This window comes from Triturus cristatus, chromosome 11, assembly GCF_964204655.1.
Source record: "Triturus cristatus chromosome 11, aTriCri1.1, whole genome shotgun sequence".
NCBI lineage: Eukaryota > Metazoa > Chordata > Amphibia > Caudata > Salamandridae > Triturus > Triturus cristatus.
In genome coordinates, this window is record NC_140594.1 from 658,985,801 (window position 1) to 659,003,618 (window position 17,818).

The following is a 17,818-nucleotide window of genomic DNA, read 5'->3' on the forward strand; positions in this document are numbered from 1 at the left end:
TAATGCAATCTCTGGTCTATGTTTAAAGCAGCACACAACAGTTTCATGAGTTCACTATGGAAGTGAGTTCCTCTAGCTGTCTCCACTGAGGTCGGAAATCCATATCTCGGTATCAGTTCTCACAACAGTAACTTTGCCACAGTGAGACTATCACATCGTCAAGTTGGATATGCCTCAACCCAACGTGAAAAGATACACACCACCACCAAAACATATCTCAGCTTATTGCATCTTTGCATCTCAATGAAATCCAATTGTATCCTGTTAAAAGGACCTCCTGACCTTCCAATGTGACTCATTGTAACCACAGTTATTTTCCAACATTCATTTGCTGACACGTAACACACCTGTGACAGACTTCTTCAACATTCACACAAAAACGTGGATTAAACCACATCTGCCTGAACACTCGCACCATGGCATCTCGTCCCAGATGAACTGCTCCATGAATCTGCCTTGCCATTGGGCTCAATAAACAGTTAGGGAGTACTGCTCTGATATAGGTTGACACCCAAATGCCATCATCTCTCTTTTCACAGCCTGCTCTAACCGATGAAGCAGCTTCTTCCTCTGAGACCTCATCCTGTAACCGCTTCACCTCATCCCATGTATCAACTACAGCTAACATCATGCTGAGCTCGGACTCTTCTGTGCTTTCTCCTGTAAAGTGTCCAATAAAAACACATGCATGTATGGCACAAAAACGAGCTACTTCATCAGCATAATTGTTCCCCTTTGTGACAAAGTCCTCTCCCCTTCCGTGGGCAGCGCATTTCACAACTGCTATGGCTTTGGACTTTTCCAGAGGGTCCAATAATTGGCGCACATATTCACCATTTCAAATCGGAGACCCCGAGGATGTTAAAAATTCCCTTTGGGACCACAACTGACCAAAATCATGGACTACACCAAACCCGTATTGACTGTCCGTATAGATCGTCACTCGGATTCCATTTGAGATAGTACAGGCACGTATCAATGCAATGATTTCTGCTACCTGAGCAGAGAATACTCTATTTAAGGTGGCAGCTTCTACTACTCCGGTGATGGTGCAGGTAGCAAATTCTGCTCTTAGGTACCCTTCATTGTCTCTCAGACATGAACCATTAACAAAAAGGATCAAATCAGATTCAGGTAAATGTTCATCGACAATGTCAGGTCTGGGTTTGGTAGATAGTTCCGTGACATCTAGACAGTCATGCTCTTCACAATTTTCATCTCCATCCTCTTGGGGAAGAGGTAACAATGTAGCAGGGTTCAGAGTGGTACAACGTCTCAACGTGACATTTTCAGATGATAGAATAGCTTGCTCATACTTGGTCAACCTGTTGTTTGTGATATACTGAGTCTTAGTTCTTGTCATCAACAATTCTACTGAATTCTACTGAATGTGGCACGTATACAATTAATGGATGACCCATCACTATGCTTTCACATCTTTCAATGCTGACATCTGTAGCAGCAACGGATTTTAGACATCCGGGCAACGCAGAAGCTACTGGATCTAATGTAGCTGAAAAATAAGACACTGGATTATGACCACCCCTGTCTGTACAAGAACCGCAAACGCACAACCTTCCTTCTCACAGCAGAAGAGCAAAAACGCTTTGTTATAGTTTGGCATTCCGAGAGCTGGGGCACGACATAGGCTTTCTTGTAGCTCATGGAAGGCTCTCAAGCATTCTTCATCCCATGGTACCGGATCACTGATATCTTTCCGTGTTAGTCTCAACAGGGGCTTTGCTTGCAAGGAAAAGTTTAGGATCCACTGTCGACAATAGCCGACCCTGCCCAAAAACATGCAGACTTCTTTCAGTGTTTTTCGGAGTTCCCATTTGCAAGATCGCCTCTATACGATCTGTTGACACCCTTCGTTTTCCTTTGTCAATCCGATGTCCCAGATACTGCACTTCAGGTAAACAGTACTGCAATTTATTTGGGGACACTTTGTGTCCATTCTCTGCCAAATGGTTCAACAAAGCCACTGTGTCTATCCTGCACTCGTCCTCGGTTTCTGAGGCGACCAAGAGGTCATTAATATACTAAACCAGGTCTTATTTCCGAGGCATCACCAGCCCTTCAAGTTTCTTCTTCAGACACTGGCTAAAGATGGAGGGGGTTTCTGTATACCCCTGAGGGATTCTACACCATGTTAAGACATAGTCACCCATCCGGAATGCAAACAAATATTGGCTCTCTTCGTGTAAAGGTATGGTGAAAAATGCTTGACACAAATCTATGACGGTAAACCATTCTGCTTCACATGGTATTTGGAATAGAATAACAGCTGGATTTGGTACCACAGGACAACAAGGAATCACGATTTCATTGATCCTGCGCAGGTCTTTTACTATTCTATACTTGCCACTATGCTTCTGCAGTCCCACGATTGTTGAATTGCAGGGACTTCCTCGTATCTCCTTTAGAATGCCTTGTGTAATCATAGACTCAATGATAGGAGTTATTCCAGCCACTGTCTCTGAAGACAGCTTATATTGTGGGGTGCGTGGAAACTCAGCATTCGGTCTCACCTGTATCTTAACAGGTTCCACCCCTCGAATTAACCCTATCTCCTCACCTGTGAAATCCCACACCTTCAGATCAACTGAGTCTCTCAAATCATGGGGCAAGTCTGCTATTGTGAGAACCACAAACATGTCCGCACACATGGTACAATTTAATTTGCACAAAAGATCACGGCCCAAAAGACAGTCCGGACTTGCATTGCAAACCACAAACAGATGTTTATCTTGGAACAGCCCTATTCTAACAGGTAATGCATTTGTTAATGGATTAGTCATTTTCTGATTACTGACTCCCACTACTTGAATCGATTGTCCAGAAAGAGATAAATTGGGGACCAGTCTGTTCTTACTGTGGATCGCGCAGCTCCAGTATCTAATAAAAAGGTGACAGGATATCCATTCACATCTGCATCCACAAATGGTCCACTCTGATCTACCTACAGTCCTGCGTCTAGAGGGCATTCTTCCTGCACCCCTCTCTGACACCCCCGAGGACCCTGAGATTGATCAAATCTGTCTCGTATTTCAAAATATGGCATCTGATGGTATGTCTGATTATGCATGGGTATTCTGGGAGGCTGTGGCACCTGTACTTGTGGCTCGTAACCTCCATACATTGTCCTAGATCTAGTTACGGTCTGTATACTCTTGGACATGTGTCCCTCTCCCTCATGTTGGAATTGATTAGCAGGATTCAATCGACACTCGCGCTTCCAATGCCCCGTCTTGTGACAATAATGGCAGGCAGTAACCTTCTTTTGTTGTGTCAACCACTCACTAGTGTTCATCTCCATACTCTTCCTCATCCCTGACCTGGTTGGGTTACCATCTGTTGACCCATACCTCTGCCACTTCCTCTGCCTCGACCCATACCTCCTCCAATCCCCTGCATATGGTCTGCATTCCTCAACTGAGCCAACATCAACTTGTCTTGCAATTTATTTGTGCTGATTCCACTTGATCACTTCAATATTTGGCATACCGCAATATTTCATCCACCGACTTATTCTGCCAACATATCAGGTGGTGCTGTATCATCAAACTAATCTCAGATTTCAAGCCTAACACAAACTTTGAGACGAACTGTCCCATATCCTTTTGATCAATAGTGTCCAACCCACTATGCTGTTTAAAAGCTAATAACAATTGTTCGTAATAATCATGCACTGATTCCTTAGGCTCTTGAGTCAGAGAAGTAGTCAGCCCTAATCCTTAATTCTTCTCTCTACTGAAATGACCCTAATTTTAAATCTTCTTCCACTTGGGGCTAGGTTATCTTCTTTCTAAGGCCTAATGCGTTCTTCGATCACAGTTCAAGCTTCATCTCTAATGAGGTTCGAGCCAAGTATGTTGAGAATCATTTGCAGGATTTCAGCTCAAATTTCTCCAAATTCTAATGCAGTGAGCTGTCGACCAAATGAAGGGAGACCAACCTGATTAAGGATCAAAAATCGCAACCCACTCAACCTGGGTGGATTTGGAACTTGCAATGTCAGGGTTCCAAAGGCTTCAACTCCCAGAACTAACAACTGAATATCAATCGAGAGGGTGTCCCCTCTGTAGCTCCCCGTTCCAGTTCCCAATCTCCCGGTATTCTTCTGGCTCTGCATCTGCAACCAGATATGTCCACTCTGGGGATGCGTACTTTTGAGACAGTGTTCTTTTTCTTCATGATCGTCTCAGATCATCTGGACTGTCTTCTTGTTTTTTTTTTTAAACATATTTTATTGAATTTCTTATTTTCATTTGCAGCACTACAATGTGCACAGCTTGCACCACTTTTTACATCCAATCCTAGATACATAAGTCCATTGCAGTTCTCCTCTACAATCCAGGTACATATAACGTCTTTATGCGGCTGTTGAATTGTCTGTTACGGAACTAAAAGAGGGTGATCATTTGCGACAATCATATTAACACAATATTATTTCTAACTTTCCCCAACTCCCCTCTCCCCACCCTCCCCGGTCTCACGCGTACTTCTCCTTACAGCCTTGCATGTATAAGAATCAGTCTAGGCTTGTTGCATGGTCGTTTGCATGTATCTTAATACCTCCTGCGTATACTTTGTCAGCAGGGCATGGTTATCCTTTTGTGAACTAGATGATAGTACTCATGGCGGGACTTCAACTGCAGCTATGGACTTTATGGCTTCTAACAGAGCATCCCACTCTAATGCTATTGGTACTTTCCGTAACCCTTTAAGCTCTTCCCTATGTAATGTTGCGCTCTCTGCAGTGCCCCAGCGTATTCGTTCCGTGTGCCATGTCAGTACGTCAGGGGGTCTCCGTGACTTCCATATCATTGTAATCTTTCGTATAGCTAATATAAGTGCTAGATCCATAAAGCGGTATTGCACTTTATATTTGGACGTTTGTGTTTGCAGCCCTAAAATGCACTCCTCCACCGTGTCCTTTACCTCCCGGTCTGCCGCTTCCCCTATTCTATGCCTTATGGTGTCCCAGTATACCCGTAGTCTTGGACAGGTCCATAACATATGAATTAGGTCAGAGCTTTCTAACAAACATCTCGGACTGTCTTCTTGTTCACTCTGTTCAGATGCAGACGTTTCAGGAATTGGAGCAAGATTTTTCTTAGATGCAAGTCTTATGTTCAGCCTTTCTTTTCTTGTTGGCCACTTTTCTACTTTGGCATCTGCTCTCCGCTCTTCCTCTTTGTCTGATCCCGTTGCGCCAGACCATTCACTCAGGTCTGGGTCAGAGGGCACCTCCACAATGTCGTCAATTTCAAGCTCTGTAGTTCGCTCCTCAGCAGACCGTTCTCTTTCTCCTTGCTCTGTTAGCTGTTTATTTACATCAGAGTAGTTCACGTCTCATTCTGATTCTTCCTGTAGGGTTTCAGGTTCAGTTGCTTTTCGTGAAACTTGGGGAATGGGTGATTCCTCTACGGGCTCTGGCACCTTGCGGGTATGAGAAGCGTGGATCCAATTTGGTAGTCCTCCACACTTCACAGCTGTACTCATGACCAATATTACTTGGTATGGTCCTCTCCATTGAGTATCAAGACAGCTCTTCCGCACATGCTTTCGAACAAGCACCCAATCTCCAGGGTTTAGATCATGCAGCAGGTCTCTTGAGGTAGATGCAGTCGCAGCCTCGACCTGGTGGGACACAGAATTACCCACATCAGCCAGTCCCCTACAATAATCCAACAGCATATCATCAGTGATATTTATCAATGCTGTGGCTGGTACCATAGGCAATCTCATAGCTCTCCCAGTTAGTATTTCGTGGGGGGAAAGCCCTGTTCTCCTATCAGGAGTGCTACGCAAGCTCATAAGAACTAGAGGCAATGCATCCAGCCATTTTAATGCAGTCGATGAACAAACCTTAGCCACTCTCAATTTGATTGTGCCATTCACCTGTTCCACCAGACCAGACGCTTCGGGCCTGTAACTATAATGCAATCTCTGGTCTATGTTTAAAGCAGCACACAACAGTTTCATGAGTTCACTATGGAAGTGAGTTCCTCTAGCTGTCTCCACTGAGGTCGGAAATCCATATCTCGGTATCAGTTCTCACAACAGTAACTTTGCCACAGTGAGACTATCACATCGTCAAGTTGGATATGCCTCAACCCAACGTGAAAAGATACACACCACCACCAAAACATATCTCAGCTTATTGCATCTTTGCATCTCAATGAAATCCAATTGTATCCTGTTAAAAGGACCTCCTGACCTTCCAATGTGACTCATTGTAACCACAGTTATTTTCCAACATTCATTTGCTGACACGTAACACACCTGTGACACACTTCTTCAACATTCACACAAAAACGTGGATTAAACCACATCTGCCTGAACACTCGCACCATGGCATCTCGTCCCAGATGAACTGCTCCATGAATCTGCCTTGCCATTGGGCTCAATAAACAGTTAGGGAGTACTGCTCTGATATAGGTTGACACCCAAATGCCATCATCTCTCTTTTCACAGCCTGCTCTAACCGATGAAGCAGCTTCTTCCTCTGAGACCTCATCCTGTAACCGCTTCACCTCATCCCATGTATCAACTACAGCTAACATCATGCTGAGCTCGGACTCTTCTGTGCTTTCTCCTGTAAAGTGTCCAATAAAAACACATGCATGTATGGCACAAAAACGAGCTACTTCATCAGCATAATTGTTCCCCTTTGTGACAAAGTCCTCTCCCCTTCCGTGGGCAGCGCATTTCACAACTGCTATGGCTTTGGACTTTTGCAGAGCGTCCAATAATTGGCGCACATATTCACCATTTCAAATCGGAGACCCCGAGGATGTTAAAAATTCCCTTTGGGACCACAACTGACCAAAATCATGGACTACACCAAACCCGTATTGACTGTCCGTATAGATCGTCACTCGGATTCCATTTGAGATAGTACAGGCACGTATCAATGCAATGATTTCTGCTACCTGAGCAGAGAATACTCTATTTAAGGAGGCAGCTTCTACTACTCCGGTGATGGTGCAGATAGCAAATTCTGCTCTTAGGTACCCTTCATTGTCTCTCAGACATGAACCATTAACAAAAAGGATCAAATCAGATTCAGGTAAATGTTCATCGACAATGTCAGGTCTGGGTTTGGTAGATAGTTCCGTGACATCTAGACAGTCATGCTCTTCACAATTTTCATCTCCATCCTCTTGGGGAAGAGGTAACAATGTAGCAGGGTTCAGAGTGGTACAACGTCTCAACGTGACATTTTCAGATGATAGAATAGCTTGCTCATACTTGGTCAACCTGTTGTTTGTGATATACTGAGTCTTAGTTCTTGTCATCAACAATTCTACTGAATTCTACTGAATGTGGCACGTATACAATTAATGGATGACCCATCACTATGCTTTCACATCTTTCAATGCTGACATCTGTAGCAGCAACGGATTTTAGACATCCGGGCAACGCAGAAGCTACTGGATCTAATGTAGCTGAAAAATAAGACACTGGATTATGACCACCCCTGTCTGTACAAGAACCGCAAACGCACAACCTTCCTTCTCACAGCAGAAGAGCAAAAACGCTTTGTTATAGTTTGGCATTCCGAGAGCTGGGGCACGACATAGGCTTTCTTGTAGCTCATGGAAGGCTCTCAAGCATTCTTCATCCCATGGTACCGGATCACTGATATCTTTCCGTGTTAGTCTCAACAGGGGCTTTGCTTGCAAGGAAAAGTTTAGGATCCACTGTCGACAATAGCCGACCCTGCCCAGAAACATGCAGACTTCTTTCTGTGTTTTTCGGAGTTCCCATTTGCAAGATCGCCTCTATACGATCTGTTGACACCCTTCGTTTTCCTTTGTCAATCCGATGTCCCAGATACTGCACTTCAGGTAAACAGTACTGCAATTTATTTGGGGACACTTTGTGTCCATTCTCTGCCAAATGGTTCAACAAAGCCACTGTGTCTATCCTGCACTCGTCCTCGGTTTCTGAGGCGACCAAGAGGTCATTAATATACTAAACCAGGTCTTATTTCTGAGGCATCACCAGCCCTTCAAGTTTCTTCTTCAGACACTGGCTAAAGATGGAGGGGGTTTCTGTATACCCCTGAGGGATTCTACACCATGTTAAGACATGGTCACCCATCCGGAATGCAAACAAATATTGGCTCTCTTCGTGTAAAGGTATGGTGAAAAATGCTTGACACAAATCTATGACGGTAAACCATTCTGCTTCACATGGTATTTGGAATAGAATAACAGCTGGATTTGGTACCAAAGGACAACAAGGAATCACGATTTCATTGATCCTGCGCAGGTCTTTTACTATTCTATACTTGCCACTATGCTTCTGCAGTCCCACGATTGTTGAATTGCAGGGACTTCCTCGTATCTCCTTTAGAATGCCTTGTGTAATCATAGACTCAATGATAGGAGTTATTCCAGCCACTGTCTCTGAAGACAGCTTATATTGTGGGGTGCGTGGAAACTCAGCATTCGGTCTCACCTGTATCTTAACAGGTTCCACCCCTCGAATTAACCCTATCTCCTCACCTGTGAAATCCCACACCTTCGGATCAACTGAGTCTCTCAAATCATGGGGCAAGTCTGCTATTGTGAGAACCACAAACATGTCCGCACACATGGTACAATTTAATTTGCACAAAAGATCACGGCCCAAAAGACAGACCGGACTTGCATTGCAAACCACAAACAGATGTTTATCTTGGAACAGCCCTATTCTAACAGGTAATGCATTTGTTAATGGATTAGTCATTTTCTGATTACTGACTCCCACTACTTGAATCGATTGTCCAGAAAGAGATAAATTGGGGACCAGTCTGTTCTTACTGTGGATCGCGCAGCTCCAGTATCTAATAAAAAGGTGACAGGATATCCATTCACATCTGCATCCACAAATGGTCCACTCTGATCTACCTACAGTCCTGCGTCTAGAGGGCATTCTTCCTGCACCCCTCTCTGACACCCCCGAGGACCCTGAGATTGATCAAATCTGTCTCGTATTTCAAAATATGGCATCTGATGGTATGTCTGATTATGCATGGGTATTCTGGGAGGCTGTGGCACCTGTACTTGTGGCTCGTAACCTCCATACATTGTCCTAGATCTAGTTACGGTCTGTATACTCTCGGACATGTGTCCCTCTCCCTCATGTTGGAATTGATTAGCAGGATTCAATCGACACTCGCGCTTCCAATGCCCCGTCTTGTGACAATAATGGCAGGCAGTAACCTTCTTTTGTTGTGTCAACCACTCACTAGTGTTCATCTCCATACTCTTCCTCATCCCTGACCTGGTTGGGTTACCATCTGTTGACCCATACCTCTGCCACTTCCTCTGCCTCGACCCATACCTCCTCCAATCCCCTGCATATGGTCTGCATTCCTCAACTGAGCCAACATCAACTTGTCTTGCAATTTATTTGTGCTGATTCCACTTGATCACTTCAATATTTGGCATACCGCAATATTTCATCCACCGACTTATTCTGCCAACATATCAGGTGGTGCTGTATCATCAAACTAATCTCAGATTTCAAGCCTAACACAAATTTTGAGACGAACTGTCCCATATCCTTTTGATCAATAGTGTCCAACCCACTATGCTGTTTAAAAGCTAATAACAATTGTTCGTAATAATCATGCACTGATTCCTTAGGCTCTTGAGTCATACGATTGATTTTAAGCCAATCAACAATCTGTGGAGCTACCTTAGACTGCAACCAGGTAATCACTTGCTCATATTTCCTCATCACATCAGGTGAAGGACCATGGGTTACTGAATCTCTAGGTGGATCTGCAGCTGGCCACTCAATAGCAATTTTGCATGCAGCCCACAGATCTGCCGGGACCACTATATCAAACAAAGTATTCAAATCAATCCACAACACCTTCAAAATCTTAACAAACCGGTCTATTTGATTGTACCACTCAGCAGGTTTCTCCCTCAGCCGAAGAAAATCATTTGTAAAAGCAGCCAAATCACCCCTGCTCCATGGAACATGTACCTACCCTCCATTCTGCACTTCTCTTAAGGGAAAATTACCTGCGGCTCCCGTCCCTCCCCCTTGAGGTGGAGAGGTACCTATGCCGGTCTTGGCACATTTCTTTTTGGCCCATCTCTCTTCCAATCTGTCTAGTTCTTTCCAAGCTCGCATCCCTATTACCAGTTCTCTAATATGGGCTTTCAACCCAACAGTTCGCTTTTCCTCCAACTCCTTGTCTGTATAATTTAGTCTGCAAGAACCCTGCATCATCTTGGTCTTTGTCAAATAAACCTCGTACCTTCGTGCTAACTGCCATAATGCATCATACGCCCGTTTTACCTTTCTTGTAATGTCTTTGGCTACAAATAACAGTTCATTTGGGTCATATGTTTCAATTCTGTCCAAAGGCAGATTCCCTTCAACCACTTCATCTAGTTCTACTTTTAATCGAACCACATCTAACATTGGTGCTTTTATTGCACTCTGTAACACTTTCTTATTTCTTTCCCTTTCTGAGTCCTCTCTGTCACAACTTTGTGTTCTCCTTGGTATTGCCCCTTCTTCCCTCCTCAAGGCTGAACAATCTTCGCTATCCCAACTCCTACTCCGCCAGTGATTACTTGCACACACAACCTGCAGCCCAAACAGTACCCTAGGTGGTTCTGCCCTCGTAATTTCTTCTCTTGGCAGCATTGTCTCTCTCACTGGTTGAACCCACATTCGGAGCTCTGACCTAGAATTCGCTAAGATTCCTGTCGAACTTCGTTCTGACCCACTGTCCATTCTCGACGGATCTGCAGTGGCAGGCAGTGGAGTACTATAAGCCACGGGTATATATGGGGACCACTGGTCCAATTGTGACTGGCACTGACAGAGCATCTGGTAACTGCGTGTTCCCTGTAGGTTGTGCTGGCTCATAATTGGGGTATCTCATTCCCCCTGACCCTCCTGGAATCTGTACCATTGCAATCTTTTCCCTAAGTCCTGTTGGCTGTTCCTCTGAACCCAACGGTCCTGCTCCTACGGTCTCCTCTGGTGGGTGCGACCTTCATGTCTCTGACTTAGAGTCACAAGGTGGAAGACGTTCTGCTAAAAGCCTGTCAAGAAAACTATCATCTGTATCACTGTCATCCTTTGTCTTACTCTTTCCCTCTGACTCACCTGTTAACAACCGAAAGGGGTACAATCGCTCTCCTTCTATGATGTCTACTCGCCATTGTTTCAGCTGTGCAGCCCATCTGGCATTTTGATATGCCTTCTTCGCATTCCTCATTCGTCCCTGTGAAGCCTCTCTTCTCTTCGCTAATGCGGCTCTCATCCAAGCGCCTAATGCCTCAAATTGTTTGGGTCGAGGTGGAGGTTTAAGGGAAGCCATCACCTCCCTCAGCTGATACAGGACCTCCATACGAAATGACCCATAACGAGGGAAAGACCATTTCCCTTCATTCTCTGTAATTTTATGACAATTCTGAAGCCAAACGATCGTATGCAAGCCCACATTTGTTGCCATATAATGTGCCGGGGTGTCCTCCGGCGGAGCTTCCTCTCCGACCCGAGTCACCACCCCTCTATTGCCTCTGCACAAATCTCTCAACACCCGAAAACAACGCATCATGAAAATCAATCGATTTGCAACCCACAATCCATTATTTGGCTACGGACGCAGAGCAACCAATCCCAGCGCGGCGTTACACCAACCAACCAATCCCAGCACGGCGTGCACTGACGTCACTGCTCACTCCTTGCAGCGGCTCACCCGCCTTTACAATTTCGCTTCGTACACTCGCTCACACATTCGCACTACAAGTAACTGTATAACCCAAAGTTATTAACCAAGTAACCGGTCCTACCACAGTCACAATAACTTACAGTTACAAAAACAAATAATTGTCTGACCGCTAAATGATCAATAGAACTCTCACACAAGAACATGCATCTGCTTTGACCCCTGACCTGCGTTGATCACTTTAATCACTGCGATCTATCCCCGATACCTGGGGCTTCTCACAGTGATATATTCCCGCACTCACACAAAGGTCCCTGACACAAGTAAATAGTCGATCGCGCTTCACGACTTCCACAGTTTACTCAGACAATTACAATACAACACTATCCCTGGATCTTGGACTTCTCTTGAGCCCGTTCACCAAATTACCTGATCCGCACGTGTTAGGACCAGTACCAATAACCACAATCACTCAACATGCGTCCCAAGTCCGCAAAACATCATACGAATAAAACACACCGCAATCTAACACACCACACAGAATCTTTCATACTCACACAGCCCTCATTTCCGCCGCACCGTCAACGTCTGCCAGTTTCCGCCACTCTTCGCTGATGTTCCATCCGCTGCATCCGAACCTCAATTCTTCCTATTCTCCACCTTATTTTTCTTTCCCCCTCACCTTTCAGGGGTAAACCATCCTCTGCTACCATTTGATTATGCTAAATTGCACCCTTGTCTTCTTCCTAGAATTTAGCGCTGATGGTCTTTTATTTACCTACTAAAAGTGTTGGAGGGGAAGAAACACTTCATAACAATACATCAATATATCATACCTGAAAAGACCACAGACTCCGACTTTGAGGTTGTCAATTTATTATAAAGCCAAGAATAACAAGATCTATACACATCTCAAAATTAACATATATAGATATAGAAAAATCAACATCGAGCCTATTCTACGAATATAAGTGATTCGGCATAAAAGGAAAATAATAGTAAATTCCAAAATTAGAATACAACTCAAAATGGATGCCGAGTCTAAATCTCTTTTCATTGAAACATAAAACAAATCTGTCCCTACGCTGTACTAAAAGGAGATGATATCTAATACCCTTCCATCAATTCCCAAAGGTGTCAGCACGTGTTGACTTCCTAAGAAGTACTTACGTCAAATGGGTTAAAGTGCTTAAGGCTAGGAGCTAGTTCTAAGATGCTCCTTTCTCTCCGAAAGCTAGCAGAAGTCTGGGGTCTCTGTCCCTGCGCATCATACAATATAGAATTCGATTGTTACTGAGTCATCCTAGTAAATCTTTCCATTGCAGCTTTTTCTATATGGCAAGTTTCATGATCTCTTAGTTAATTTCTTTTGTTCACCGAGTCGACCTTGGCTCCCAGGCCAGCCAGACACGAAAGGCGTCCTCCCTTCTCGCTTCCAACCCTCTTCAAAGCATCCTTGTATCTTTGCTGAAAATAGTTGCGGACTACGGCGGACACGATGACCGCACTCCCTGCTCTGTTCCCTTCATAATTACTTCAACACTCTTTCCAGATGAGTGTGCACATACAACTCCAGCACCTGCCGTTGTTGGGTGCCAGCTGCTAGGCAGAAGGAGAACAAACCAAAAGATTGGAGTGGTGCACTACTTTGAAGCAACAATTGTCTTTCAATAAGTCATTTAGGGCCATATGTAGGTAGCCTAACATTTACCACTTCATAAATACCGAATTTTACCGATTCTGTATTTATGAAGTGGTAAATGCTATGTAGGTAATCCATCGGTAATTTTTACCGAATCGGAATGGGTCGGTAATTTAGAATCGGTATTTACCGATTCGGTAATGGTAACTGGCTTCCCATTGATTCCTAATGGGGGGAGCACAATCAAGGGTGGCAGGGTGTCACAGTGACACCCTGTTGCACCCCTGATTCCTGCATGTGTGCACATGTGGCACACATACATGCCCTAAGGGCATGTATGTCTGCCACATTGCACACTTCGAAGTGCAAAGAAATGCTTTTTTCCAGCTATTCGTCATTTACCACCAACATTTAGTTGGTGGTAAATAACGAATCCCCACAACAACCACACACTCCCCCTACATATCATTTCAGGATTCGGTATTTACTGAATCGGTAAAATTACCGATTCGGTAATTTTACCGATTCGGTAAATTACCGAATCCTGAAATGTGCCCCGTACATACCAAAAGCCTGAATACCGGTCGGTAACGGGATATTTACCGAAAATCGACCGTTACCGACCGGTATTGGGCTTCCTACATATAGCCCGTAGTCTTGTTATATTGTCTCAGTAAATCCTTTATTTTTCTTGAGTCTCCAACAGTAAAAGATACCAGCCAACGCGGTTTGTTCATATACAATGAACTTCTTCAGGGCACAGAATGGTATACGAAGGAAGGGGGAAAAAGGGTCCTAAGTTTCCCCTGGTGTTTCTGTGAGAGCTAAGCGCGAGCTCTATCCATAGCGTCAAGTCGTGGCAAATCTGGTAACGGATGTGCAAAAATAAATGTGTCTGCGTGGGCCTCCTTGATAAGGGCCAGCACTCGATGGCTCTGAAAAACTGGAAGCTGCCGTCGGCTCAGTTGAAAGACAATTGTTGCTTCAAAGTAGTGCTGCACCACTCCAATCTTTTGGTTTGTCATCCTTGTATCTTTTCCAATCTGAAAATAACGAGTTGGCATTCTGGCACCTGCAGTAGGATGAGAACACTGCTATTTCTCGAAAACAACATGCATTTAATTATTTATTTCTCGAGAAGCCAAGGAGGTGCAAAAACAACTACAGTTTTGGGCCTAAGAGCTCGGGCAACTTAAACCAAACACAGTTACATTATGTGGCTATAAGACTGTCCTGCGCTTTATATATGCAGGCATTACGATACATACATAATCATACTATAACATTTCACTATAATGAATGTTTCAATGATTCTACCGAATACATGTTAATGATCATAAAACACTGCAAACAATAAGAATACATGTGAGTGCATATTAACCATGAGTATAATGCACCCATACAATATAGAGTACTGAAAGCGCTCTATCAAACCTGTGGCAACAACGCATTCGTTGTAGTGCCTGCATTGCAATGGCACTGTGTAGTTCTGTCTGCGTTGTAAACGCTGTTTCCTTTTCTGCGCAAAAAGGTCCACCACACTCATTACAACTGTCACTTCCGCACTAAGTTCCCTGTCTCAATTTGGGCCATCGACGACATCTCACGACAAACCCCACAAAACTTAGCACACAAATATAATATGGTGTCTTCTGCACTTTTTAATGTATCCCGGGATCTTAGGCCTCGTCGGACCCCATAACAACTTCAACAACTTAGACAACTTCAACAGTTCAACAACTCAGCATCACTCACACAACTCTCACAACATCTCTGCTAGACACCGTACAATCCATACTTTACCGCAATCCAAACGTGAGCATCACAAACTCTCCAAATACTCACTCTTTGGCCGTCCCTGCCTAAATGATACGCCACTGGAACTCTGTCGATCCTCCGTGTCTCGATTCCAGCCTTCAGGATTAAGGCCACTAAGATATAGTCCAAACTATGCTAATTCTTACTTCTATCTCCCTCGGCTTCATGAGCAGCCATCTGAAAAGCTACCATCTGCTCCACCTTACTCCCAACTGAAGAAATCGGAGCCCATTTACTTTTTGCTACCTATGGATCTTTGACTGCATGAGGCAAAAGGGAGAACAATGTTAAATCTAAATGTCCCAATGTGTAACTCATTAGGCCACTCAATAACCTAGTCCACAACTGGAAAGAGGTTTAGTGGGAGTTATTACAAATTCAAAAATAAGCTCACATTAACCAATCTTAGCATGAGCATATAAACATAAAAAAGGAGTACACCAGGTCCAAATCTCCTGAAGATGCTCGGTACAGAACAGAAAGTATGATTAGTTCAATGATTACAAAATAAACGATCAGGAAAAAGGAAGTTGAATCAAATTGCATTAATTGAGTCTCAACAAAGAAAGGTGTCAGCAGTGAAGGCTTTAGTAGAAGTACTTCAAGAATGGTTAGAGTAGAATGAAGACACACAAGCATATGTCTGTACCCTATGAAGTCTCTAAGGTGTTTGCCTCTCTTAAGTATCAACAAGTAATATCAACTGCATTCTTTCTTTATTTCTTTATTTCGGCCAATTTGGCCATAAAAGACACATGTATATAAAAAAAAACAGAGAATCATAATAGCATACATGCAGCAACACTTTAAAATAATAAGTTTAAAAATGTAATAGAAGAATACATTTTCATCTCCTCAATTTAAAACACATTTCATTTTAGGAACAGATTTTTATAAGCATATACAGAGGTCCTACTCAGAGTATCTGACCAAGTTTCCTGCGAATAATATACACAGAGTAAAGGAACCTGCTTATGCTAAATACAATAAACTGGGTTGTATTGCTTTTTATAATCCTGTATGCTGTAGAACAGGATCTGGTTCCTAGGAGAGTACACATGGGTTTTAGCCATTTCTTTCGAGCCTTCAGGTAGGCACTACATCCAAACAACATGTGAACCTCATTCTCCGTACAGGAGTTTAAGCACATAGGACAACACCCGCTTTTGTCATTCAGGCCTCCCAGTCTTTTCTGTGACCAGCGTTCTGTATTATAGTTCAGCATAAGGATCCCATATCTAAACTTCAAGTAAAGGGACTTTGCAATAGGTGGCTCAATTTCATCCAAAAAGGATTCGAAGCGGGGTTCGTCCTTAAAGGATAAAAAACCTTGAATTAGAGACCCAACTCTACTTTCATGTACGAGCCTGTCACTCATGTAGGACCAAAAAGCTCGTTTTACTATAGATTTAGAAAAGGCCGGTAAATTGTCAGGATTCTCCCACATTGAGTACAATCCCAGAAGCATGAGCCATTTTTTAATATGCACAAGCCACTGAATAGAGTTAAAAGAATCAAGAATCAACAATTCTTGAAGGCCATTTCTGTATTCGAGCAGTTCTGGGGTGGACCATAACCTAACCCAAAACATTAATGGTCTTATAATGGCAAAATAATCTGTTCTTTTAAAATTCAAATCGAGCTGGAGGGGTATTAAAGGTGTACTATTCGGGACCCTAACAATAGCTCTCATGAATTTATTGTCCAAGCCCTGAAAGCTGTCTCTGGCCCAAGGTCCCCATATCTCTGCTCCATACAACACAGCAGATTGAATTTTAAATTTAAAAAGCTCTAAGACAGGGGTTACACTCTTGCTTGTGCTAGCGTTCAGTCTACGTATAATAGGTTTAACGTTGTGGGCATATGATACCTTACTTTTCTCAACTTGGGCCTTCCAACTTAGTTTTGAATCAAGTGCAACACCCAAATAGGAAAAGTTTTCCACAGTTCCTAATTTCTGGCCATTCAAAGTCAAAAACCCTCTGTCCGGTTTGCTGGGGTTTAATGCCATACATTTCGTTTTATCAGCATTTATTTCCAGACCCTTGGTCATGCAATAACAGCTAAAGGAGTTTAAGAGTGCCTGGAGTCCTTTCTTGGTCTGGGATATAAGAATGGTGTCGTCCGCAAAGAGCAACGCAGGCACCCTCTCTCCATTAAGCTGCGGGGAATCATTAGTACAACCATTCAAATAGTTGGGAGCATCATTAACAAACAAGGAAAACAAGGTAGGGGCCAAGACACACCCTTGGCGAACCCCACGTTCAATGGGGATGTTACGTGTCAGTTCACTATTTGGACCCCACCTGATGTTTGCATAATTTCCAGCATGCAACTCAACTATTTGAGCCAAAAGACACCCTGGCAAGCCTACTTCACTTAAGGTCCTCCAGAGCAAGTTGCGAGGGACAAGGTCGAATGCGGCTCTCAGATCTACGAAAGCTACATACAAATGACCTTTCCTAATATGCACGTACTTCCAGATCAAACAACAGAATCTGAATATTTGATCTATGGTACTAGTCTTGCTCCTAAAGCCGGCTTGAAATTTAGAAATTATTTTTGAGTCCTCCAGCCAATCATTAATCCGAAACAGTAAGTGTTTGGCATAGAGTTTTTGCAGGGTGTCCATTAGACTAATTGGTCTATAGTTTGAA